General features: G+C 46.5%; 1 pseudogene; it reads left to right on the top strand.

Moving 5' to 3' along the window:
• Positions 1-24,846, top strand: part of LOC147596740 (NAD(P) transhydrogenase, mitochondrial-like) — a 99,573-nt pseudogene that overhangs the window by 48,203 nt on the left and 26,524 nt on the right.

Genomic DNA, 24,846 nt, shown 5'->3' with positions numbered 1-24,846 from the left:
CCCCCCCCCCCGCCCAAGTATAAAGGAAGCCCTTAGGAAGCGCCAGCGACTAGGGCGGGCAAACAGGGCGCGGCGCGGCGGTTTGCGCGGAAGGGTGCATAGGGAAGGCGTCCCCTCTGCGAAAGGGGGGAGGGCGAGAGGGAGACCCGAGGCACACACAACCCAGTATCCGGGCACCAATCAAGGGCCCTCATCCTATATGACCCTCAAGGCAGAATGGTGGGCACTCATCTGAGAGCAAAGGCTGCAGCTCAGGCTAGGTGGTCTGCACCATTGTCACTGAAATCAGGAATCAAACTCCTTAACACCAATGTAGCATTAAGAAGCAGGCATTCTTTATTGCGGCGCTGTTACATGACATAAACGTTGAAAATTAAATATCAATATGAGGTGATTCTTGCTAACTGTAGAACTGTAGTCACGTAGGTTAAATTTTATATGAAATCTATTTGTCCTTAGAGGGAATGGGAATCTTAGAGATATTATAATACCCATTTGTTAGAAGTTAGCCTAGCATGTCGTTAAAACAATGGTAAGTCCCAAACACCACCTGTGAAAATAGGCCCTGAGCCATCACTTTGGAGCCAGGAAAATCAAGGAGCATCGCGACCTGTTCTCAAGACCATATATGGAGATTTTGAGGAGGAGTTCGACCAGCGAATTTGAGGAGAGGGCGCTCCGACTGAGAAGAGGGGCTAAGGAAACTTTAATAGATATGGCATTTATTGATTATTGCTGTGCATGCTAATATAAATGGCGCTTTATGCTTTGCTAACTAGCTATTGTAAAAACTACCCGAGGGGGGGGAAGTCTTGCATTCCCCAACCGAGGGGCCTTGCTTTGTGCTTTGAACTCTTTATCTGAAGTGAGAAGTCCTGCACCTCCCGCACAAGGACAGTCCTGATAAGAACCAAGGGGCCTCCTTCAGGAGCCAACTAAAACTGGCCAAATGACTTCTTGGAACTAATTGTAATACCTAAATGACCTCTTGGAACTAATTATAATACCTAAATGACCTCTTGGAACTAATTTTAATACGGAGCGGGGATAGCTCATGCATATGTATAGGCGTGTTTTTTTAACTTCATGTATATGTAACACTTGGTTGTATAAAATTCAAAGTGAATTGCCACGCCAGGTGCGCACGATTTTGGCGGGACTACCCCCCGTGCTGCCCGGCGCCGAATAAACATACCTACTTTACAATCTTACAGATTGTGGAGTCTGCTTTCTGCGCGTCAGTTTGGCGAGCCAGGCAGGAGGCTCTCTGCTTGGCTGTGGGATCGACTGCGGAGCGGACTCTCCTAGGCGCGCCCCGAGCACTTTCCTCGGAGGAGCCTCCGCTGCCAGCCGCTCACCACGGGAGCAGACAACAACCTCCTGAAGCCGCGGACCAAACGGTATGTTTAACGATAGGGGCCTGTAAGTCGTACGCGTGGCCGGGGCAGCTGGTAAATCGCGCAGAGACGTCTGGCGTGCAGCATAGTCCCCTTTGGGTGGGTACCCAGGTTGGTTTGGGGCTCCAGTTGGGGACTCACTGACCGATAGAGTGACCACTAGTGATCCTGGGAATAGATCAAATTAGTCTGTGTTTTGCTGGTATCGATTTTTGGTTCTTGTAATAAGGCATTTTGTGTTGGCTACTGATTTGGACTTGCTGAGCCATAGTGTCTGCGTGAAGGATTCTTGTGTGTGTGTGTGTGATCTATGTTGCATGGTAAAAATTCTATGTTGCGTGCAGGACCTTCTATGGTGTAAACACCTGTGTTGTGAAAGCGTGAGTGAGTCTCGGGAATCCCAGCAAGGCTGTGACTGTGTGTGTGGCGTGGGGTCTGTCCAGCCGCCCCTAGCCGCCCAGATTCTTCTGGGGTGGGCTGGAGGGCAAGGGGACTTTCCTCTTTCCCAAGTTTCTTGTGTGATTGTGTGACCACTGTGAGTATGCGGACGTTCACGAGAGTGTGAACACTGTGAGTCTATGTAAATTGTATTGTTTGTGTGCAAAGATTGAATTGGATCCAAAAAGTGTGTTTGTAACCACGGTAGTAGTTTATTGTGTTATGTCATTGTAGATTCCTTTGTTCCCTTGTGGTGGGACCCTGACGGTCCTTTACACCACGGTAACTCTCGTAAACCTATATTTTGTTCTGGAGTGTAAGTGTTGTGGTGAAAAGTTGTGAGTGGAGTTTGGCTGGAATTTCGAGCATCCTGGGTGTAAAATTTAGACTGGGATAAGAAAGAAAGGGCTGTGTTTGTGTACAAAAGAAGGATAAATAATAAATTAATAAGTATGGGAGGGGGTCAGAGTGGAGGAATAATAAAGAAAAGTCCTCTGGGTTGCATACTTGCTCACTGGAAAGATATTGCTGGGACTGGAAGTACGGAAAGTAAAAAGACCCTTATCAAATATTGCAATCAATGGTGGCCGTTGTATAAGCTGGAGGGTGAGGCTAAGTGGCCGTCTAATGGGTCAATAGATTATAACACCCTTTTACAACTAATATTGTTTTTAAGAAGAGAAAGAAAATGGGATGAGGTTTCGTATGCAGATATGTTTTTCACCCTCCGAAACCACCCGGAATGGCAAAGGGGCTGTGGAATGGTGCCCCCACAGAACCCTATGGTACTCGCGCTTGAGTGAGAAAACAACAAGGAGCTCAGAGGTAAACTGAGGCGGTGTTGTTCGGCATGTAGTATCGGACAAAGATGTACTAAGGCAAGTAAGATTCATCAGGTGCCAGAACAAGATTTAACTTATTTGTTTAAGCCTCCCCCTCGACCACAGGAACAGGATGTGGACTCGGACAGAGCTTCGACTCCCCCGGACAGTCCCGTATCTTCCCGTACTAGGCCAACAGTTTTTCAAGCACCTCTCCGGGAGGCGGTGGGACCGGATGGTGGGACGATGTTAATTAAAGTACCCTTTTCTACTGCTGACCTAGGGGAATGGAAAAAGATTGCAAAAGATTATAGGAGTGACCCGGTAAGTGTAACTAAGCATTTCCAATTTATTATAAAGCAACATAATCCTGATTGGAAGGATATACAATTATCATTGGACTATCTGACTGAAACAGAGAAGCAGCTAGTTTTAAGAACAGCAGGGAATCTGGCCGAAGACCATTATAAAGTTACAGGAGGGAACGTTAAGGAACATTTCCCCCTCCAAGATCCAAAGTGGGATGTTAATAGATCTGCACATATGGAAAAATTGCAGGAGTACCAGGAATGGATTTTAAAGGGAATGGAGAAGGCAATCCCCAAAACTATAAATTGGTCAGCTTTGTATGCAATCGGACAGAGCCCTTCCGAGTCCCCATCTGAATTCCTGGATCGATTGAGGGACGTGATGCGCCGTAGCACACCGCTGGATCCTGGGTCAGAGGTAGGAATACAACAATTAATCTCCCTATTCTTGGGTCAATCCACAGGAGATATAAGACGCAAAGTTACGCCCCACAGAAAGCAGGAATTTAGAAGTGCTGCTGGATGAAGCATGGAGAGTGTTTAGTAACAGAGAGGAAGAATATAGGCAAGGGCAAAAGAAGCTGATAGCTGTCATGCGGGAGGAAAGGGAAAAAGGGATTAAACGGAACCTGCCTCGTGTGGGTAAAAATCAGTGTGCTTTCTGTAAGAATTTTGGTCACTGGAAGAGGGAATGCCCAAAGAATAAGAAAGGGGGCCAAAGGGCTCACACAGGAAGAACAATAGCCCACGTAGGGAAAGACTGACGGGAACCTGGGGAGTCTACCCTAGCGGATCCACTGGTTATAATTAAGCTAGGGGAAAAACAAGAAAAAGTAGAATTCTTAATAGATACAGGGGCAACATACTCTGTTTTGAATCAAGCCTTGATGCCCCTAGGGAATGATTATGTTATGGTGGAGGGGGCGACTGGCCAAAGTGAAAAGGCATGTTTTTGTGAGCCTCTAGAATGCAAATTGGGAAAACAATGGGGCATCCACAGGTTTTTGTATATGCCCAGCTCCCCAGGGGCACTTTTGGGAAGAGATTTGTTGGAGCAGTTGGGAGCAAGGATCACATTTGAAGGAGGAGAAATTGCTCTGGAGGTAGAGGATCAACAATGCGTTCAAATGTTGAGTCTAGCTTTAACCGGTCTTCCCTCAGAAGAAAAAATTAACGAGGAAATCCTAAATCAAGTGTACCCAGGGGTATGGGCTACCAACGTACCGGGAAGAGCGAAAAAAGACCTCTACCCAGTAGTGGCGAATCCATATACCCTGCTGACTGCGTTAACACCTGATCTAATTTGGTTTACTGTCTTAGATTTGAAGGATGCTTTCTTTTGCCTCCCTCTCCACAAAGCCAGTCAAAAATTGTTTGCATTCGAATGGGAAAATCCTAAGAGTGGTCGGAAGACCCAGCTCACTTGGACGGTGTTGCCGCAAGGATTTACCTAGAATCCTGGGAAACCCCGTCTGAGAAAGGAAAATTGTTGCAGTACGTGGATGATATCCTGATTGCCACCAGGACAGAGGAAGACTGTATGGCATGGACGGTGAGTCTGTTAAACTTCTTAGGACTCCAAGGATACCGGGTGTCCAAGAAGAAGGCCCAGGTAATGCAACGTAAAGTGAATTATTTGGACTATGAAATTAGTGCGGGGCAGAGAACTTTGGGGCAGGCCCGCAAAGAGGTGATATGCCAAACTCAGAAACCCCAGACAGTAAAGGAGTTGCAAACCTTTCTGGGAATGACAGGGTGGTGTCGATTGTGGATTTACAATTATGGACTGCTTGTTAAACCACTGTATGCGCTGACAGCGACTGAGCAGAAACACCTTGAATGGAATAAGGAGGCTGAACAAGCTTTTGAGCGACTGAAAAAGACTCTGATGTCAGCCCCGGCCTTAGGACTCCCAGATGTGAGTAAGCCGTTTCTTCTTTTCTCTCATGAAAAGCAGGGCATTGCCCTAGGAATATTGGTACAGGATCTGGGTCCGCATCGACGGGCAGTTGCCTACCTCTCTAAGCAGTTAGACACGACTGCAAAGGGCTGGCCTGGATGCCTACAGGCGGTTGCAGCTGTGATACTGAACATACAGGAAGCCCAAAAGTTTACTCTGGGCCAGAAAATGACTGTTTTGGTGTCCCATGCAGTGTCAGCAGTACTGGAAGCAAAGGGTGGGCACTGGCTCTCTCCACAAAAATTCCTGCGATATCAAGCTGTGATAGTGGAACAGGATGATGTGGAAATCGTGGTCACTAACATTGTCAACCCAGCTTCTTTTCTCAGTGGGAACACAGGAGAACTGGTGCATCATGACTGTTTGGAAACCATTGAAGCAACATATGCAAGCCGCCCAGACCTGAAGGATAGCCCCATAAAAAAAACGGGGAAAACTGGTTCACAGACGGGAGCAGCTATGCCTTGAATGGCAATCGATATGCAGGATACACCATCACCACCAGTCAAGAGGTAATAGAATCAGGGCCTTTGCCCATGAACACCTCCGCACAGAAGGCAGAAATAATTGCCCTAACCCGAGCCCTGGAGTTGGCCCAGGGCAAAACTGTGAACATTTACACGGACTCAAAATATGCCTTCGGAGTTGTGCACGCACATGGAGCAATTTGGAAAGAAAGAGGCTTATTGAACTCCCAAGGGAAAAATATCAAACATGCAGAAGAAATTCTGAAGCTACTAGAAGCTGTCCAACTCCCTGAGAAAGTGGCAATTATGCATATTAAGGCACACCAGAAAGTGAGCTCAGATTTGGAAAAAGGGAATGAGCTGGCGGACAGAGAGGCAAAACAAGTGGCCAAAACGAAAATAAAAATAGAAGGGGCTCTAATTCCTGATAGACAAATCTCTCTAGAAGGTAAGCCGAAATATACCAAAGAAGATCAGAAACTTATTACAGACTTAGAAGGGTCATATAATGAAGAGGGGTGGGCTTATACCCCACAGGGAAGAATGATTATTCCCTCTTGTTTACTGTGGCACTTGATACGGGAGGAACATAGAAAAAGGCATTGGGGAACAGAGGCTCTGTATAAACATTTGATAAGGGAAATCGTGGCTAGAAACTTATATACCACAGTGAGACAGGTGACTCAACAGTGTGACCTTTGCCTCCAGACTAATCCAAAAAATACTCCCAAACCAGAAATGGGCCAGATTGGGAAGGGCAGTGGGCCTGGACAACAATGGCAGGTTGATTTTACAGAACTTCCAAGAAAAGGGGGGTACTGATATTTACTGGTATTAACTGACACCTTTTCAGGTTGGCCAGAAGCGTTCCCAACTAGGACAGCCAAGGCTCTGGAGGTAACTAAAGTATTGGTACAAGAGATAATACCACGTTTTGGGGTTCTAGCAACCATATCCTCAGACAGAGGACCACATTTTGTCTCAAAAATAGTGCAACAAATCAGCCACCATTTAGGTATAGATTGGCAACTTCATACCCCGTATCGCCCTCAGTCGAGTGGCCAAGTGGAGAAAATGAACCACTTAATCAAACAGCAAATTGTGAAATTGAAACAAGAAGCAAACCTGACATGGCCTCAGTCTCTCCCTTTAGCCCTTTTGCATATACAAACAAGACCAAGGGCGAGGGAAGGACTGAGCCCCTTTGAAATTTTGTATGGACGACCCTATGGAATACAAAAAGGGATATCTATGCAAATTGGGGACGAAATTATGACTTCCTACATGGTGGCATTGAGCAAACAGCTCAATAGAATTGGAAAGCATGTAATTGGGACCCGGGGAAGAGGTCTAGATGAACCTGTACATGATATACAACCTGGAGATTATGTATATGTAAAGTCTCTTGCAGAAAAAACCCTGGAACCACAGTGGGAAGGACCGTATCAGGTACTCCTCACCTCCTTCACAGCAATCAAGATCAGAGAACAGAGTGCCTGGATACACCACACCAGGGTAAAAAGAGCACCGAAGTCTACATGGAGGGTCACACAAGTACAGCCTCAAAAACTTATACGCTAGTCGTTATCCTGACAAGTAAAGTCGGGGCATGGGAAAGTAACACATTTCTGCAGAACAATTATAATTATAACTTTGTTCATAATCCTTTTTATAACAGTTCAGTGTGGCTTCTGGTGTTTCCAGAGCACGGGAAATTCCTATAGTAATTGGAAGAAAAACCAATTACGACAGAGGCTTGAGTCTAACCAATACTTTGAGAAAGTGCAAAATAAATAAACATTGTGCCAGAATTAGGTATAGTAAAAGAATTTACTAATTCTCTAGAAAAGGGGGGAATGAGAAGAGGGGCTAAGGAAACTTTAATAGATATGGCATTTATTGATTATTGCTGTGCATGCTAATATAAATGGCGCTTTATGCTTTGCTAACTAGCTATTGTAAAAACTACCCGGGGGGGGGGGAAGTCTTGCATTCCCCAACCGAGGGGCCTTGCTTTGTGCTTTGAACTCTTTATCTGAAGTGAGAAGTCCTGCACCTCCCGCACAAGGACAGTCCTGATAAGAACCAAGGGGCCTCCTTCAGGAGCCAACTAAAACTGGCCAAATGACTTCTTGGAACTAATTGTAATACCTAAATGACCTCTTGGAACTAATTATAATACCTAAATGACCTCTTGGAACTAATTTTAATACGGAGCGGGGATAGCTCATGCATATGTATAGGCGTGTTTTTTTTAACTTCATGTATATGTAACACTTGGTTGTATAAAATTCAAAGTGAATTGCCACGCCAGGCGCGCACGATTTTGGCGGGACTACCCCCCGTGCCGCCCGGTGCCGAATAAACATGCCTACTTTACAATCTTACAGATTGTGGAGTCTGCTTTCCGCGCGTCACGACGATCACCAAGACCGCCAGAAGACCCTCGACTCAAAAGACTGAGCATGCGCAAGTGGGAGGGGAATATTATAATGATTTCTCGGAAAGTTGATGTTTATGTATAATATTTCTCAGAAATTTACTGAATATGTATAATTAATGTGTATTTAACCTGTGCTGTTGGATCGAACAGGTATGCACGCTAGGTGGAGCGATCCCCCGTGCGCCCAGCGCTGCAATAAAGAAGTGCCTGCTTCTTAACTTCTCATTGCTGTTAAGGAGTTTTATTCCGGATTTCGGTAACAGCGCCGGATGCATGGGCGATCCTTCCACCTAGCGTGCATGTCGGTCTGAAAAAGCAAACAGAATATATTCAGTAACTTCATACATAATTATCAACAATTCCTGGAATACTAATATATAATCATCAGTTTTCCTAGAAATCATTATCATATTCCCCACCCACTTGTGCATGCTCAGTCTTTTGAGTCGAGGGTCTTCTGGTGGTCCTGGGAGTCGTCAGAGCGCCCCCTCCTCGAATTTGCTGGTTGAACCCCCCCTTAAAATCTCCATATATGGTCTTGGGAACAGGTTGCATTGCTCCTTGATTTTCTGGCTCCAAAGTGATGGTTCAGGGCCTGTTTTCACATCTTATTCTCAAGGCCTACCTTTGTTCTACCACCTTTCTTAATTACCCCAGACATGCTAGGCTAATTTCTAACAAATGAAATATTGCTTTTTCTTAACAATTCTAAAACTCCCCGTTCCCTCTAAGGATTAATAGATTTCATATAAAATTTAGCCTATGTGACTACAAAACCACGACATATAGTTAGCAAGAATCACCTCATGTTGATATTTAATTTTCAAAAATCATATTGTTCTAAAATTATATTGATGAAGCATTTAATGTCATATAACATTTCCCCCCTTTGAGACTTATTTAATTTTTTCAATAAGTCTCATTTACTTATAACTAATCTCTATAATCAGTAAAAAAAAAAAGTATTATTAACACTACTGCTGAAATTCTTTTGATAGATTCCATATTTTCCACAGGCTGCAGGGGAATCTTGGCCAGGAGCCGCATTACTCCTCCCCCTCCTTCTTCACTGACCTTGGCATCCTGAGCTGTTGCTCTCACAAGAAAAGTTCTTCACAACAGGCACGCAGGTGCCTCTCAGAATCTCTTCACATCATCCAGCTCATCTTCTCTCCACTTCTTGCAGCCGGGCCGGACTGAGTCGGGCCCAGTCGGCCGCCTGGCAAGAGGCCAGAGGGTGAGGCGTGCAAGGCCCATGAGGCCCGCACCTCCCGCTCTGCTCCTCTGCCCCCGCTCAGCTTCTTCACATCTTCTCTTCTCCTTTTTTTTTTCTGTTTTCCCCTTCTTAAATACATTATCGCAGAGGCGTTATCACGGAACATTCTGCTACCAATCGGCTCGGCCTTGGCCAGCAGCAGGTCCGCCCTAGGCCCAGCCGAGTCCACTGACCAAAGGGGAGCGACTTCTAGCAGTTTCCTACAGAAGCTACCACCTTAGGCCCCCCCTCACTAACAAAACCACGACACACCTCTATAACGAGGAAGCTCCAAAGACTGAAGGCTCCTTTTCAGGATCTATGGGACCTGGATCAAAGGGATTTTCCGGCTCGCTGTTAGTCTTTGTTTCCACGGGTGGAGGAGCAGATGGGGTAACAGGAGCTGTCGGATCTCCTTTCTGCGCATGATTCTTTAAGGCTTCAAACGTTACATGCCACGCCGGTAATAACTTTTGAGCAGCAGGGTCACCCCGCGTTGCACAGTCCCATAGTTCAACACTTATGGTGTCCCAGGTGCCCACCGTATATATATTAGAGGTGTTAGCATCTGATACGTGAGCGGACACCCAAACCAACAAACTCTTCAAGTCAGTGTTATTAATAGCACAGTTCTGTTCCTCTAACGCTTTTGTTAGAATCGTTAAAATTTGTGGGGTAACGTTAGCAGGGCTGCATGTATGCAGGAGGGGCGGTCCGTGGCGATTCACGCACTGGATGCGGATGAGTCCACAAGTGCAGGGGGCAGGTGCGTCCATGCCTGCTGTTAGGATGGCATCCATCTCTGATACAGTGAAGGTATTAAAGGCGTTGGGTAAAGATCTGAATTGTCCGGTGCATAGGGCACCGTTGACGGAGTTCATCCTATGGATGCAGAAAAGGGGCTTGATTAACAAGCCGGGAGAGGTGATGGACGTGGCGCTGTTACAGGCGGCGGGGAAAGAGTTACTGGAAGAAGGGGGGGTCGGAATGAAGGGTGTGGCGACGCGGCTGGAGATGTTAGGTTCGGTGAAAAGACTGCTGGCTAAGGCTCGAGAGGCGCGCGAAGTGTGGGTTGAGGCTTTAACTGCAATCAAAGGAGAAGGGTGGCCCTCGGAAGGGGAGGGGGACGAACGGGGTCGAGACGTGCAGGGGGTGGCGTTCCGGTGGTCTGCCCGGTTCGGCCGAGAGCCTCTGACAGTGATAAAGGAGCGATGGAGTTTGGGTGTGCTCCCCCGTGTGTTGCGCCTTGCTTGCCGGGGGGGCCTGGGCCGAGGGGGCGACCCCCTGGATGCGAGGACGCGGGGGTGCCCTCTGTCTCTCCTTCTGCCCCATCGGCTCCACCACTTGTAAATTCGTGGAGGGGCGATAGTGAGGCGGGAGCCAGTTTCGAGGTGGCGCCCGAGGAGTCGCGGGACGCGGAGAGGGGTCCTAGTGCTTTCCCAGTGGGGAAAAGAGCCGCGGTCCCCGAGATCAAGGATAAAGCGGTGGGTGATAGAGCCGCGGTCCTCCAGACCAGAACGACGAGAAGCACTGCTTCAAAGGAACATAAATCAGTTTTAACGAGTCTAACAAAAATGTTAGAAGAACAGAACTGTGCTATTAATAACACTGACCTGAAGAGCTTGTTGACTTGGGTGTCCGCTCATGTATCAAACGCAAACCTCTGTAATCTATATACGGTGGGCTCCTGGAACACCATAGGTATTAGACTGTGGGACTGTGCAACGCGGGGTGACCCTGCTGTTCAGAAGTTATTACCGGTGTGGCGTGTAATGTTTGAAGCCTTGAAGAATCACGCGCAGAAAGGAGATCCAACAGCACCCGTTACCCCGTCTGCTCCTTCGTCCATGGAAACAAAGACTAACAGCGAGCCAGAAAATCCCTTTGATCCAGGTCCCATAGATCCTGAAAAGGAGCCTTCAGTCTTTGGAGCTTCCTTGTTATAGAGGTGGCATGTTTGTGTGTGTGCGTGCACATAAGCATGAAGTAAATGGTATGAAATAAGGGGTGAATACTGTCTTGGTTTCAGCAGGGACGGAGTTAATTTTCCTCTCAGAAGCTTTGGATTTTGTATGTGAAGAATGTTGATAAAATGCTCTGTTGATATGAGTTCTTGTGAATGAGACCAAGGACACTGTTTGGCTTTCCAAGTCTCGTTAATGAGCAGGTGCAGGAAGCTGGGCCAAAAAAAAAAAAAACAAAAACCAAACCTCCAAAAAAAACAAAAACAAAAAAACCCCCAAAACAGACAGAATATCGGTCACTTGGACATCGAGTGGTGAGAAACTGTACACTGTTAATTTTGTATATATTAATGTTCTTCTACTTTGTTGTTGTATGTTTCCTCTTAGTAAACTGCAGCATAAGGTAACGTATGATTGGCCGACCCTGGCCCCCATTCCCTCTTCCCTTCCCGCACCTCCCCCCCACCCTCGCCCCGCCCCTCCCCGCCCAGTCCCGCTCAGGGGGCCGGGGAAGGAGGTGGAGATGGTGTTAAGGGAGGGGGAGGAGGTTGTCTTGTTCCCTTTCTCATTATCCTGCTTTGGTTTTAGTAATAAATGAATAGTTTTCCCCAGGTCGAGTCTGTTTTGTCTGTGACGGTGGCTTTAAGGATCTTTCGTCGCGGCCGCCACCAGGCGCGCCCCCCACCCCCCTCCATCCGGCGGGGCGGGGGCAGCTTACCCAAAAACTGCCATAGCTACAGATGCTCCCATCTGAGTTGACTAGTGGCCTTTAGCAAGAGAAAAGCTGCACCATTTGAATGAGTTAGTTGACGAGCAATTACAACTTGGACATACAAAGCCAACAGACAGTTCCTGGAATACACCTGTGTTTGTAATACAGAAAAAATCGGGTAAATGATGACTCTTACAGGATTTAAGGGCAGTAAATTCAGTAATTGAGGATATGGGACCTTTGCAACAGGGGTTACCATCTCCTTCAAGGTACGAACTTTGTATAAGTGAAAAGATGAATCCCTCAATATTGTCTCTGACTCTGCCTATGTGGTCAATGTAATACAATGCACTGAATGGACAATGTTAAAGGAAATTAATAATCCTTTCTTATATGACCGGTTTCAAAAAAACAAAAACAAAAACAAAAAAAAAAACAGAAAAAACCCCCCACATGTTGGAGCGAAAATAAGAATCTGGAAACAGGTAATTGGGAAGGACCATTCCCTCTTATGATGTGGGGGAAAGGATATGCTTGTGTTTCTACAGGAGCAGTGAACAAGTGGATCCCTGCACGATGGGTACGACCAGCGCTCCAAGCTGCCTTGCGTTTGTCGGATTGTTAACAAGCTGTGTGGCAGCTCCATGGCCATCAGTCACGGAAAGAACAAATGTGTGGGTAACTATGGCTGGTGCCACAGGGTGGGGTGCCATTTGTCTGTCTGTATCATCTTCAAATAAGCCTTTCAGAACATGCTTAGTCAATCTGCCAGATCAGATAGCGGTAGGACGGCAACTCTGTGTAAAACAACAGCAGCCACGAATGCTGAGTGCTAAATTACAAAAGATGGAACTTTTGGGATCCCTAAAGATGGACTTCTGCCTATTTTCTTTAACTATTCAGGAGCTAATGTTACTAGAGGGGTAATGATTGTAAATGCTTTAAGATCTATACATTGCAATGACACAGCATGGTGTAATCACATGAGCACATATCAAAATCCAGACAGCATAAAAGACCTAAACGAAGTACACATAGTTTTGAATCTGATTGCCAAGAAAATATAGAGTTTTGGAAACCAGGTGAAATTATTGCTGCTTCAGTCTTTACACCTGGTGTGGCAAGTGCCTAGGCATTAGCTACACTAAATAAATTGGGCTGTTGGCTTGCTAAGCAAACGCATACAACTGCATTGGTACTATCAACGCTGCTAACTGATGTAGATTCTATACACTACGCTACTTTACAAAACAGAACCGCTGTTAGCCTGTAGAGCACATATTTGACAGGCCTTGTTGCATGTGCTGGCCACACGTGCAGCAACGTCTGGTCAGGCCTTGTTGTGTGCGCTGGCCACGCGTGCAGCAACGTCTAGTCAGGACTCTTTCACTGAATCTGCTGAGGGTATAAACAGAGGTGGCTCGGAGCGAGGGAGAGAGGATGGACCCAGAGCACACTTTATTAACAACAGGGGACGCCCTGAAGGTGCTGCGCCTGCCCCCTTTCTCTGCTCTGACCCGGCTGATCATCATCCTCTTGCTCGGCGGTGTCTTTGGCGTAGTCGGGTTGGTAACAGAACAGATCAGTAGTACTTTTTTTATTATTAGCACAAAATCATGGTTGTCAGGATTTTGATGGGCTTTGCTGCATGAATCTGTCTGATTATTCGGAATCTATTCACAAAAGCATTCAAAACTTGCAAAAAGGAGTACAAAAAACTGCAACAAAGTGATGATTTTGATATATTCAGAAATATTTTTGGTGGATTGATAAAAAGCTTATTACAAATAGCTGTAGGATGCTTATTCATTCTTTTTATATATGTATTTTGATCTGTATTCCGTGTGTGTGTTGAAATATGTGCAGACTTTAATAGATGTTGCCTTTGTTGGCGTGGCGACCTGGTTCAGGAACGGCACGGCGACCAACCCCAGGCCGCTCGGTCCATCAGCTCGCTGACACCAGTGTGGTGGACGGCAAATGGCGTTTATTGAGGGGTAACACGACCTTATATAGCTTAGGTTTACAACGTTATTTCCGTCTGCTTGCATCACAAACTGACCGCTATTGGTCATCAGGAGAGAGACCCTATCTTTCCGTACAGCGCGATATCTTCCGGTCGCCAGACCCTAACTACCCACATTTCCCCCCTCCCTATGCGTAATTAAATTGATCAAAATATCACAGTCTTTTCCCATTTGAATGCAAACGATTTTGACTGGCCTCGTGGAGAGGGAGGCAAAAGAAAAAAAGCGTCCTTTCAAATCCAGAGCAGCAAGTCAAAGTGGTTCAGGTGTCATCACAGTCAGCAGGGTATATGGATCCGCCACTGCTGGGTAGAGGTCTTCTTACTTTCCGTACGTCCAGTCCCAACGATATCTTTCCAGTGAGCAAGTACACAACCTAAAGGGCTTTTCTTTAATGTTCCTCCACTCTGACCTCCTCCCATATTTACTGATTCATTCTCTGATCCTGTCTTTACTCCGTGTCCAGCAACTCAGTTGCTGTACCACCCCTTCCCCAGAGTTTGAGGGGTGCTGCCACTCCCCCAGAATCCGACTGGGCGACTACTTCCTCTCTTCCCTTAGTCCGACTTCCTCTTTTCCAGCGTACACATACACAACCCTCTCTTTACTCACCTAGGACACTCGAAATTCCAGCTAAACACTGCTCACAACTTTTCATTACAGCACTTACTTGCACTCTGGAACAAACACAGGTTTACAAGAGGTATCGCGGTGTAAAGGACACCATTCAGGGCCATCAGGGTCCCACTACAAGGGAACAAAGAAATCTACAATGACAGAACACAATAAATTAGTACCGCGACTACAAAGGCGCACTTTGGATCCAGTTCAAGAATACATACACCGTGATCTCGGATAAAAACATACTAAATGTATAGTTAAGTTAGTTAAAATATTCTGTTCTTGTTCTATGTTTTACAGCAATCTTAAAGAATATATATATCTTAAAATAGTTGTTACCTTAAAAAGATTGATTAATGGCACTTTGTGAGTAGGCGTAAAAGCGAAGGCAAGCCTAATACTGTTAGTAAACTTGATTGAAAATACTGTGTAATCATCTTGCGATAGCGAGTATAAGGCACACTAGGCAGATGGTAAATGGGGAATGATTAGGGATAATTCTAAACAAACAGAACCTTAAAGCAATTGTCGGTGTTCCAAGCGTTCCACTAACATGATGTTGACCGTCTCTAACCGGCTCTTGACAAACGACACGAGTCTGTTTAATATACAGGGTCCGAAGATCAATGCTAACACGATCATTGTGACTGGCCCTACCAGGGTAGATACCAGGGTGGTTAACCACGGTGTGGCGAGTAAACCCTTTGTCCCCCGTCTGCCACCCGGACCGGGAATGCCAGCGTGGCTGTTGGGACCCAATCTGCACAGGCGATCTTTATTTCCCTCCAATCCGTGAGAGGAATTCCTTCCCCTCGCGATTCCTTTTTTTATTTTGGCTGGGGATATTTTTGCTTTTAATTTTATTTATCCTCGTGTCCTCCTCCTCTGAGTCTGAATCGGTTACGAGCCACTCGTCCGAGCTCGTGTCTGTTCCGGAGTCGGAACTCGACTGACTGGTTACTTCCGGGTTCTGATGCCTTTTTGTTGGGCGCCGCCTACTTCCTTTGCGGGCGGGCCGTTCCCTCCCCCTTGGCTTGCCCCCCCTTTGAGCCGACAGTGTGCCCAGGTGGCCAAGAGGGCCAACGGCATCCTGGCCTGCATTAGAAATAGTGTGGCCAGCAGGAGCAGGGAGGTAATCATCCCCCTGTATTCGGCACTGGTGAGGCCGCACCTTGAGTATTGTGTTCAGTTTTGGGCCCCTCACTACAAGAAAGACATTGAAGCCCTGGAACGTGTCCAGAGAAGGGCAACAAAGCTGGTGAGGGGTCTGGAGCACAAGTCTTATGAGGAGCGGCTGAGAGAGTTGGGATTGTTTAGTCTGGAGAAGAGGAGGCTCAGGGGAGACCTCATTGCACTCTATAGCTTCCTGAAGGCAGGTTGTGATGAACAGGGGTTTGGCCTCTTCTTCCAGGCAACAAGCAGGACCCGAGGAAATGGCCACAAGTTGTACCAGAGGAGGTTTAGATTGGACTTGAGGAAAAACTTTTTCTCTCAAAGAGTGGTAAGGCACTGGAACGGCCTGCCCAGGGAGGTGGTGGAGTCTCCGTCCCTGGCAGTGTTCAAGAGGCGGCTTGATGAGAAGCTACAGGATATGGTTTAGTAGCTGTGGCAGCAATGGTAGTGGGAAGACGGTTGGACTAGATGATCTTATAGGTCCCATCCAACCATGTGATTCTATGATTCTATGATTCTCCGTTTTGGTTCGCCCCGCCTTCTGCTCGGCGGGCCGCTCTGATTGGCTGTCGGCGCTTCACTCACACTCCCCTCCCCTCCCCGGTTGCCCCCACCACTCTTCTCCTTCTTGTCCTCCTCCCCTTCACCTTTGTGTGCGCTTGTTAGCTCTAGCGCTTCTTCTTTGTTCCCTCCGGGGACATCTTCGCCCCGCCCTCCCCCCTGGGGTTCAGCGCCATTATGAGGCGCATAAGGTGGTGGTCTCGCCCGGGCTTCGGCGCCCCTGGCTTCCTCAGTTAACCCACCCCAGAAGGACAGTGCGCGCTTCTGTGCCTCCGTAATCGGGTCAGGGTTCGGGGACTGAGGGGGCGAGGGGTTCAGGGGTAGAGGGGGCGTGTCGCCCTCTTGTAAGTTTTTGGACTCCGTGGAATCACCGCCGTTTGGGGGGTGCGGAGTCTGCGTAGCTGCCCCGACTCCCAATTTCGGAGTGACTAACAAACAGTCCCTTGCCGCCCTCCAGGTTTTCTGCTCTTGTAAGGCCTTCTGCAGGGCCTGTACGACTTTCCCCCACGACTTAAGGTTTTTCCCGCTACCCGAGGACATAGTCTCCTCGGCTAACGCTTTAGTGCATTTATCCCACACTTCAGGGTGGAGAATATCCACCGGCTGGTCAATGACCCCAATCTGTAAAAGCCTCGCAACTGCGAGAGTAAAATCTTTGGGCTTACAATCAATACCCCACTGCTTATGTAATTGTGATACGACCTTCACAAGGGCTTCCATCCTCCTTGTTGGTCCGGGAGAGTCCTCCCCGCCGGGCTGGTCCTGGCCGCCATTCACCCATCCAGGCGACTTCCTGGGTTTCGGCACCACTTGTTGCCTTTGTTGGCGTGGCGACCTGGTTCAGGAACGGCACGGTGACCAACCCCAGGCCGCTTGGTCCATCAGCTCGCTGACACCAGTGTGGTGGACGGCAAATGGCTTTTATTGACAGGTAACACGACCTTATATAGCTTAGGTTTACAACGTTATTTCCGTCTGCTTGCATCACAAACTGACCGCTATTGGTCATCAGGAGAGAGACCCTATCTTTCCGTACAGTGCGATATCTTCCGGTCACCAGACCCTAACTACCCACAAATAGATAAAGCGTTGAAACAAGCCTCTTCTCATAAACAAAGAAGAGAGAGATGTGGGTATTTCTTGAGCCAGTACGGTGTCAGTGAAAGCAAACTGACCTTGGGAGAGGGATACAATCATGCTCTCAGGAAGAAAGCCATGGAATGAGAAGGGAAGCTTTAAGATACAAAACATTGTTAGCAGAATTTATGGCTTGTTTCAACAGAGGCTTGCAAAAAAAGAAACTAGTCACTGGCCTTGTAGATAAGAAAGTTACTGGAGTTGTTATATTTGTAATTGGAGAAGAATGCCGTAGTAGAAAATTACTAGAAGATAGTGAAACTTAGTTTAGCTTAGCAGTCATGAATATGTATAACGTGTGATCAGTAACTTTATTGGCTAAGCTTGTGTGTGGCATAACTGGGTGGTTGCTATCCTTGGCTAAAATCAGAATTTTGATACTAGGCATCATACTAGGTATAATCATTAACATTCCGTGCTTGGTCACCTGCCTACAAAAGTGATACAGAGAATACTACATCAGGGCGCGCATGCCATATGACGTCAGTTCCGACTGCCCATCTCACAGGCTTGGGCTGTAGTGGCAGCCTGTCCAGCATGTCAAGCAGCAAAGCCGAACCAGGCCTTATACTACCCAGGCATTAACCCCGGGGGTATGCTCCGAACCAGGTATGGCAAGTGGATGTCACAGAGTACGCGCCATTTGGCTGTCTCAAATACATTCATGTTGTGGTCAACACTTGCTCCTGAGCTCTTTTCGCATGTCCATTCACGACGTCCACAACGCAGAAATCCATCCTACACCGGAACCGGGCTTTTGCCTGCCTAGGGGTACCTCGGGAGATAAAGACCGACAATGGGCCGAATTATTGATCACGGGTATTTCGCCACTTCCTGCAGACATGGGGAGTCCGCCATACATTTGGCATTCCTCTGAACAGCACCGGGCAAGCGATTGTAGAACACGCACACAAAACCCTGAAAGCACAGTTAACGCGCTTAAGAAAGTGGGGAGAGAGGGGTTCGCCAGAGGTCTTAGTCGATAAAGTGCTTGTAGTACTGAGTCATATATCCTTCGCTAACCCCCAATCCGTTTCCCCTATCCAGAACCATTTTTCCTCGCGTCAGCCGCTGTTTGGGGGCAAGGCACTCCCAAAGGTCTGGTACCGCCTGCCAGAAAACCCATGTTGGGAAGGTCCCGCTGATCTGCTAACATGGGGACAAGGGTATGCTTGTATCTCCACAGGTACGGGGACCTGATGGATCCCAGCCAGGTTGGTACAGCTGTGGCTGGAGGATCGGCAGGGTAACTGAGGCAGCGCGGCGCTCTCCAGCTCACCCTAGTGGGATTGATCCTGATTGTGAGTCTTCCAATGCCAGTGATAACGACTAACTTCTGGGAGCAGTTCTCGCATTACACAAACTCTACTCAGGTTTGCATAGCATGTGGCCTGTTGGGCTCTTAAAAATGCCAACCGCACAGCCCTCGCCATATCTGAACTGGCAACTGCTTTAGCAGCATACGACGAAGGACTGACACAAATGAAGTTGGCATTAGATTATGCCCTTGCGAGGCTTGGCATCGGTTGCAGCGACCTAGAGGGAGTCCTAGGTCTCCAGGGTTACTGCTGTTTGGACTTCAGCAAGAACGCCTCCTCGGCTTTGGAGAAGATGCATGCGCATGCTGCCCAGTCAGTATTCAATGTCAAAGCCCTAAAGGACTGGGGGTAGTTTTCAGACCTCTTCGGTTTACCTAGATGGCTAAGAAATATTGTGTCTATAGGTCTGACGATCCTAGCAGTTGCTTTGATAATGCTTTGTTTGTTTCTGTTATTGTTACGTTTCTTGCATGCTATGATTAAGGGGTCACTAGGCGACTATCCATGATCAACTATGTTATGTCAGCATCCACCTCAGGGTACCAGCCATTAGACCAGGATGATTTAGCATAGAGGGGGGGAATTGTGGGGTAACGTTAGCAGGGCTGCATGTATGCAGGAGGGGCGGTCCGTGGCGATTCACGCACTGGACGTGGATGAGTCCACAAGTGCAGGGGGCAGGTGCGTCCATGTATGTGGTGGGCACGGATAAGTCCATGAGTGTAGGGGTAGGTGCGTGGCGGGCATAGATGGGTCCATGGGCACAGGGGGGCTGGTGTGTTTGCGTGCGTAGCGGGTGTATGGGTATTTAACCCTGTGTTGCGCAGCATTAAATTGAAGGCTTGGCTTGGCAGTATCCATGTGATGCCCTGCTTTCCCCGGGGCGGGGCTCCGGTGTGTGCGGGGTAGGTTAGCTGGCAAGAGAGCCGGCAAAATTGATTTATGTTCCTTTGAAGCAGTGCTTCTCGTCATTCCTAGCCGCGTTACCTGCCTTAGTCGAGGTAACGGATACTGCGCAGACTTCCCCAGTTCGGCTAGGTTTCTTTTTGGAGCCATGCTCCCCCTCATTCCTGGCCGCTTACTTCCCTTCCTTGAGGTAACAAATTCACTGCGCAGGCTTCCTACCAATGGGCCGGGCGTTCCCACCGGAATCACAATCTTCTAATCTTCACTAGTTCTAACAAGTCCCTGTTCGGGCGCCATTTGTGTGGGAACGTAGTCACAGACTCCCGCTGCATGCTAAGCGAAAATCGTTTATTGTTACAGCTTATGTGCTTATATACCCTCCGATTGCCCAACCATCACCAGGTGTCCTTTCACTTGTTTTTCTTCTCTTGGAAAGTCCTTTGTTTCTCATTCCCATGGCTTCTTGTTTCTCATTCCCATGGCTTCTGATACTCGTCGTCCCCAACACCAGTGAAAGCATTTAGCCAGTAGCTCTTCCTGGCTATGTATTTACAGAATTGAATTTTCAGGATGTGTTCTCCTCTTAAAGCTCCTAGTTTAAGATCTCTTGTTCCCCTTTGGTGCTCCAATAGTAAGTTAATGGCCCCCTTCAGTTCATTGCAATTTATTTTGAGTTAGCATTTGGTTATTTTTGTGTGGCTATTTAGCTTTGTTTTGTTCTTTTCTGTCTTGATGCTGAAGTTTTGCTTCTGTGCCACCTGTAAGAGCTATGTGGCTTCCATCCTGCCATATAGCAGTTCTGTGCATACGTGTTGAATTGCTCAAGAACTTAAGAAAATATCTTGCAAAAATTGTGTGCATTTTTAATTTATATATATATTTTAAAAATCTGTAATCAAATATGCATTATTTTATAGCCCTCCCTTTTAAGAACAGAAAGAGACCAATATTTGCTGAGGTGTTTTTTTTTTTAATTTGTGTTGTTTTGTTCTTTGCCTTGATCTCTTGTTAGGTGTGTAATGTGTTAGAAGCTGATGTTTGGCTATTGATGTTTTAATCTGGGTCGCTGTTTTAAGGAGCCTGTTTTAAGAAGTTTTGAGTTGAAAACAGGCAAAACCAGCAGACAAAGGCTATTGTCAGGAAGATTTTAATATCTTTACAAGTTTTATTTGTGATCATCTCCTCCTTTGTTTTTTAATTTCACTTTTAGCTGATCAAAAACCTCTTGTCTTTCAGGCTATGAACCGTTCCCTTGCAAATGTGATTCTAGGAGGCTATGGCACCACATCAATAGCTAGTGGGAAACCCATGGAAATTACTGGAACTCACATGGAAATCAATGTTGATAATGCAACTGAAATGATAAAAGAAGCCAATAACATTATTATTACTCCAGGTAAGATATTCTTGACTCACACAGCAAGATCTTCAGAGGATGTATTATTTTTTTAAAAAACAAACAAACAAAGAACAAACCAAAAAACCCCACAACAAAACAACAAAAAAAACCCAACCAACCAACCAAACACAAAAACCCCCCCAAAAACCAAACCCCCAACCAATATAACAAACAAAAACCCCATAACAAACCAAAAAACCTGTAGCCTGCAGTTGCAACATAGCAGCAGCATGTCAAACATTGACTGGGGTTGTGGGATCTGTTTTTGTTCATGGATTAGTCATCATTCCTCTATGTAGAAATTTGTATGTCGCTTTATTTTTCCTTGTGTGTGTCTTCAAACTTTGTCCTATTTGTTTAGACTTCTTTAGATCCGATTAAAATGCCTGAATCAAAAAAGGATTTACAACAGGCTTTAGGACTATTGGTGTTCTGGAGAAAACATATTCCGGACTTCTCCATTATTGCTAGACCTCTTTATGATTTGCTGAGGAAAGGGGTTGTCACAGCCCACTCGGGACTCATGATGGTTCTTTTAATGCGATCTCGAAGTGCAAAATTACGGCGAACACACCAAAGGGGGTGGTTTCAATCAAACAGCACAAACTTTATTATTTTGCCTGTAAAGCGGCGTGCAATAGGTGAAAGGGAGTGAAAAGGAAAAGTAAAGATAGGGAAGGGAAAAAGAAGATAATAGCTACCACCGCGGGTCCAAGGCGTCCCTATGGTCCCAGGTCCAGGCAGCGTCCCGCCGGTCCTCACGATCGATGTCGATGTCGATCCTTGGTGGGGAGAGCTCTTCGGGGGTCTCGTTGTTAGGGGTCGACCTTTTATGCCAAGTGGCAAACCTTGCTCCTCCTTACTTCGGGGATCTCTGCCTGCTCTCGGCCCTTAGGATAGAAGTGTGTTTTTTGTACATTATAATTAGCAAAGTTCCGTTAAAGGGCACTTTCTCACGGTTGTTTTTGAGACAGCAGTTGTGATTCATCCTCCTCGATAGCAGCTGCATGGTTATCTCTGCCAGTCTTGACAACAGGGATGAGCCGTGGCACCTCTGCGCCACTCTGTCTGCCGCTTCAAGGATGTTGTACATTTTGTTGTTAGGCCAGAGTTGGCCTTGTCCATAACAGTTCCGTTCTGTTCCCAGGAGGAAAAAAAAAAACAACTGCATCTCAGGCAGGCTGCTCACAGCAACTCACGTCAAGTTGTGAGCCTAACTTTTAGGCCAGATCAAGTCCATAGTCCACCTGGAAGTCCTTGATGACAAGGCTGAGACAATACTGGTTTTCTGACCGACCCTTACAGGGGTCAAATGGGAATGGACCCCATCTCAGGAAGAAGCTATGCAACTGTTAATTTTTGAAGCAACGGCTCACCAGGCTCTCGGTCCTATCCACCCTACAGACCCTTTTCAGGTGAAATGGGGATTTGCCATATCAGGATTATCAGTACACATATGGCAACGGGGCCCTGAGGGTCCAACTCGGCCTGTGGGATTTTATTCTCGCAGCTTTAAAGATGCCGAGAGGAGATACACTGCTTGGGAGAAAGGTTTGGTTGTGGTTAGCCTGACTCTCATAGAAGGATCTGCATCGTGAAGCCCTTGCTCGAGGCTGGCCTGTCACCAGAGCAACATGCGAAACTTGCATATCTGCCTGTGAGCGATGTCGTAGGTGACTGGAAAGACACCCTTTAGAAGATGATTCCCTGCATCTAAGAGAGGGTAAAGGTTTGTGGGATGCATGGCAGGTAGATTATATTGGACCCTTTAAGAAATCAGGAGGGAAACATTTTGTGTTGGTGGGAGTGGAAATAACATCAGGACTAGTCCAAGCAGAAGCCTTTAACAGGGCTACGGGGGAAAGCACTGTGAGAGCATTGCGACAATGGTTTGGAACTTTTCCAAAACCACAAGAAATACAGTCTGATAATGGTTCCCACTTCACTGCCAGAATAGTACAGGATTGGGCATGAAGTGAAGGGATTAAATGGATTTTTCACACTCCTTATTACCCACAAGCTAATGGTACTGTAGAGAGAACCAATGGTTTGTTAAAACGACTTTTGAAACCACAGGAAGGCAATTGGGATGCTCGCCTGTGGGAAGCTGTCACAGGTGTAAATGACAGATGGGGGGTAAATGGATGCCCCAAAATCACTGCCTTCTGTCCAAAAGCCCCTACTTTAATCCCCTCTTTAAAAGGACCGAATGATTCTAAGAATCCAGCTCACTTCCCAGGACAACCCGTTTTAGTGGAGCTTCCCACTGTGGGAACAGTACCATTGGTCCTAAAAACCCCACTAAATGCATATGCGTGGATAGCCTCTGATGCCCTGGGAGAGGAACGTTGGATAAATACCCGTTGGATAGTTCCATCATTTTAACTGTGCCTCAAGGAGGCAAGCTCTGTTATTTTATCTTGCAGAAGAACTCTGAGGGACAACAGAGAGTGGGAAAAGCTGCACATGGATGATAATTTGGAAGCATAAATTCTAAAAATGACCAATTGTTTAATTGGATTTATGATTGAGCTTATAATATTTTTCTGCATTTTACCACTAACCTGTAATCAGAAGAACACCAAATGGCCATGGTCTCATGCCTACCTTGAGTTTACAGGAAGCATGGGACCACCTTTTAAACGGTGGAACTGAAACTTGGCCACTGTGGTTAAGCATGAAATGGAAATGTACTCAGAGCATGAGTGGGGCTGGGACAGAGACAGCAGGGCTCCCCTCTTGATGGAAACAATTGGAGAAAAAATTCAAATAGGCTGCCGAATGGTCAATGGATCTATCCGTGAAAAAGCAACCCAAATTACTGTAAGAAGAACTAATAATTCTGTACTCACAAAGAGTCTCTGTGCCCTTGAAAAGGAAAAATTGGAATGCTGGAGTAATTTTACACTAACCCAACCTGTCTTTGTAATCTGTCTCTGGAACATCCAGAAAGGTGACGTAACACTCACCTTTAAATTTAAAATGGCCATTATTGAGCCAACAACAACTACTACTCCCAGCCCCAACATGACAACAAACACAGCACCACCTACCACTGAACCAGTTATTGTACTGAACCCAAAAATTTTTGGAAATGAACCATATGTAATCAGAAATATGGGCCAGCAACAGATGTTATTCCATCCATCATGGTCCCTCAAACAAGTTGAATTGTCAATGCAAAATAATGCTTCAGATATTCAGCCAGCTTGCTCACCTTTCCTAAAAACCTCTTATGAGGGATGGACAACCTGGCTGCAAAAACAGACCCCTTCTGAGAAACGAATAAAGAGAGACCTAACTGGTGTTCTGGGAACAGGATTGGGAGTTCTAAATAGTATTGATTCAGAGGTATTGATGAACAAGTTGGCTACCACAACTAGTGACCTGACTAAATTGCAACGTCCTTTACGATCTTCCCTATTGGCTTTGGGAACTAATTAATGTATGTTATCGAATATATTACCAAAATGGGAGAAGGTGAATGAAAAAGACCGTGAATTGGTTATAGATGCACTCGGTGTGGTCCAAAACAACCTCTCCCTGGCTCTCAGTTGTATCCAAGCTCAACTGTGGATGCAATCAGTAGCCGCATCAATTATAAGGGAAGGTGAAGAAGGCACTTTCCCCACTGCAATTTGGAAAATAGTTTGGGACAGTGCCACTGACTTCGAAAGGACATTCCAGTTCTGCTGGTATCTGCTTAATTTTACCTATAACCCCATCAACAGCGTGGCCACAGCTTTTGTGTTAACAATACACAATGCTTCGGTAGATACAATATACCCAATCATTGCGCTAGGACTGAACCACAACGGAACTGTACTCTATCCTCTAGAGCATAGAGTGTGGGCCCAGAAAAATGGAAATAAGTGGCAAAGTATTGATGTTGATGCATGTATTGTGCGAGAACAAGGATTCATTTGTGAAAGCAACAC

This window comes from Chlamydotis macqueenii, chromosome W (assembly GCF_036417535.1).
Source record: "Chlamydotis macqueenii isolate bChlMac1 chromosome W, bChlMac1.mat, whole genome shotgun sequence".
NCBI classification, from domain to species: domain Eukaryota; kingdom Metazoa; phylum Chordata; class Aves; order Otidiformes; family Otididae; genus Chlamydotis; species Chlamydotis macqueenii.
Note: the sequence above shows the minus strand (reverse complement) of the source record. Positions and strands in the feature narration are given on the sequence as shown.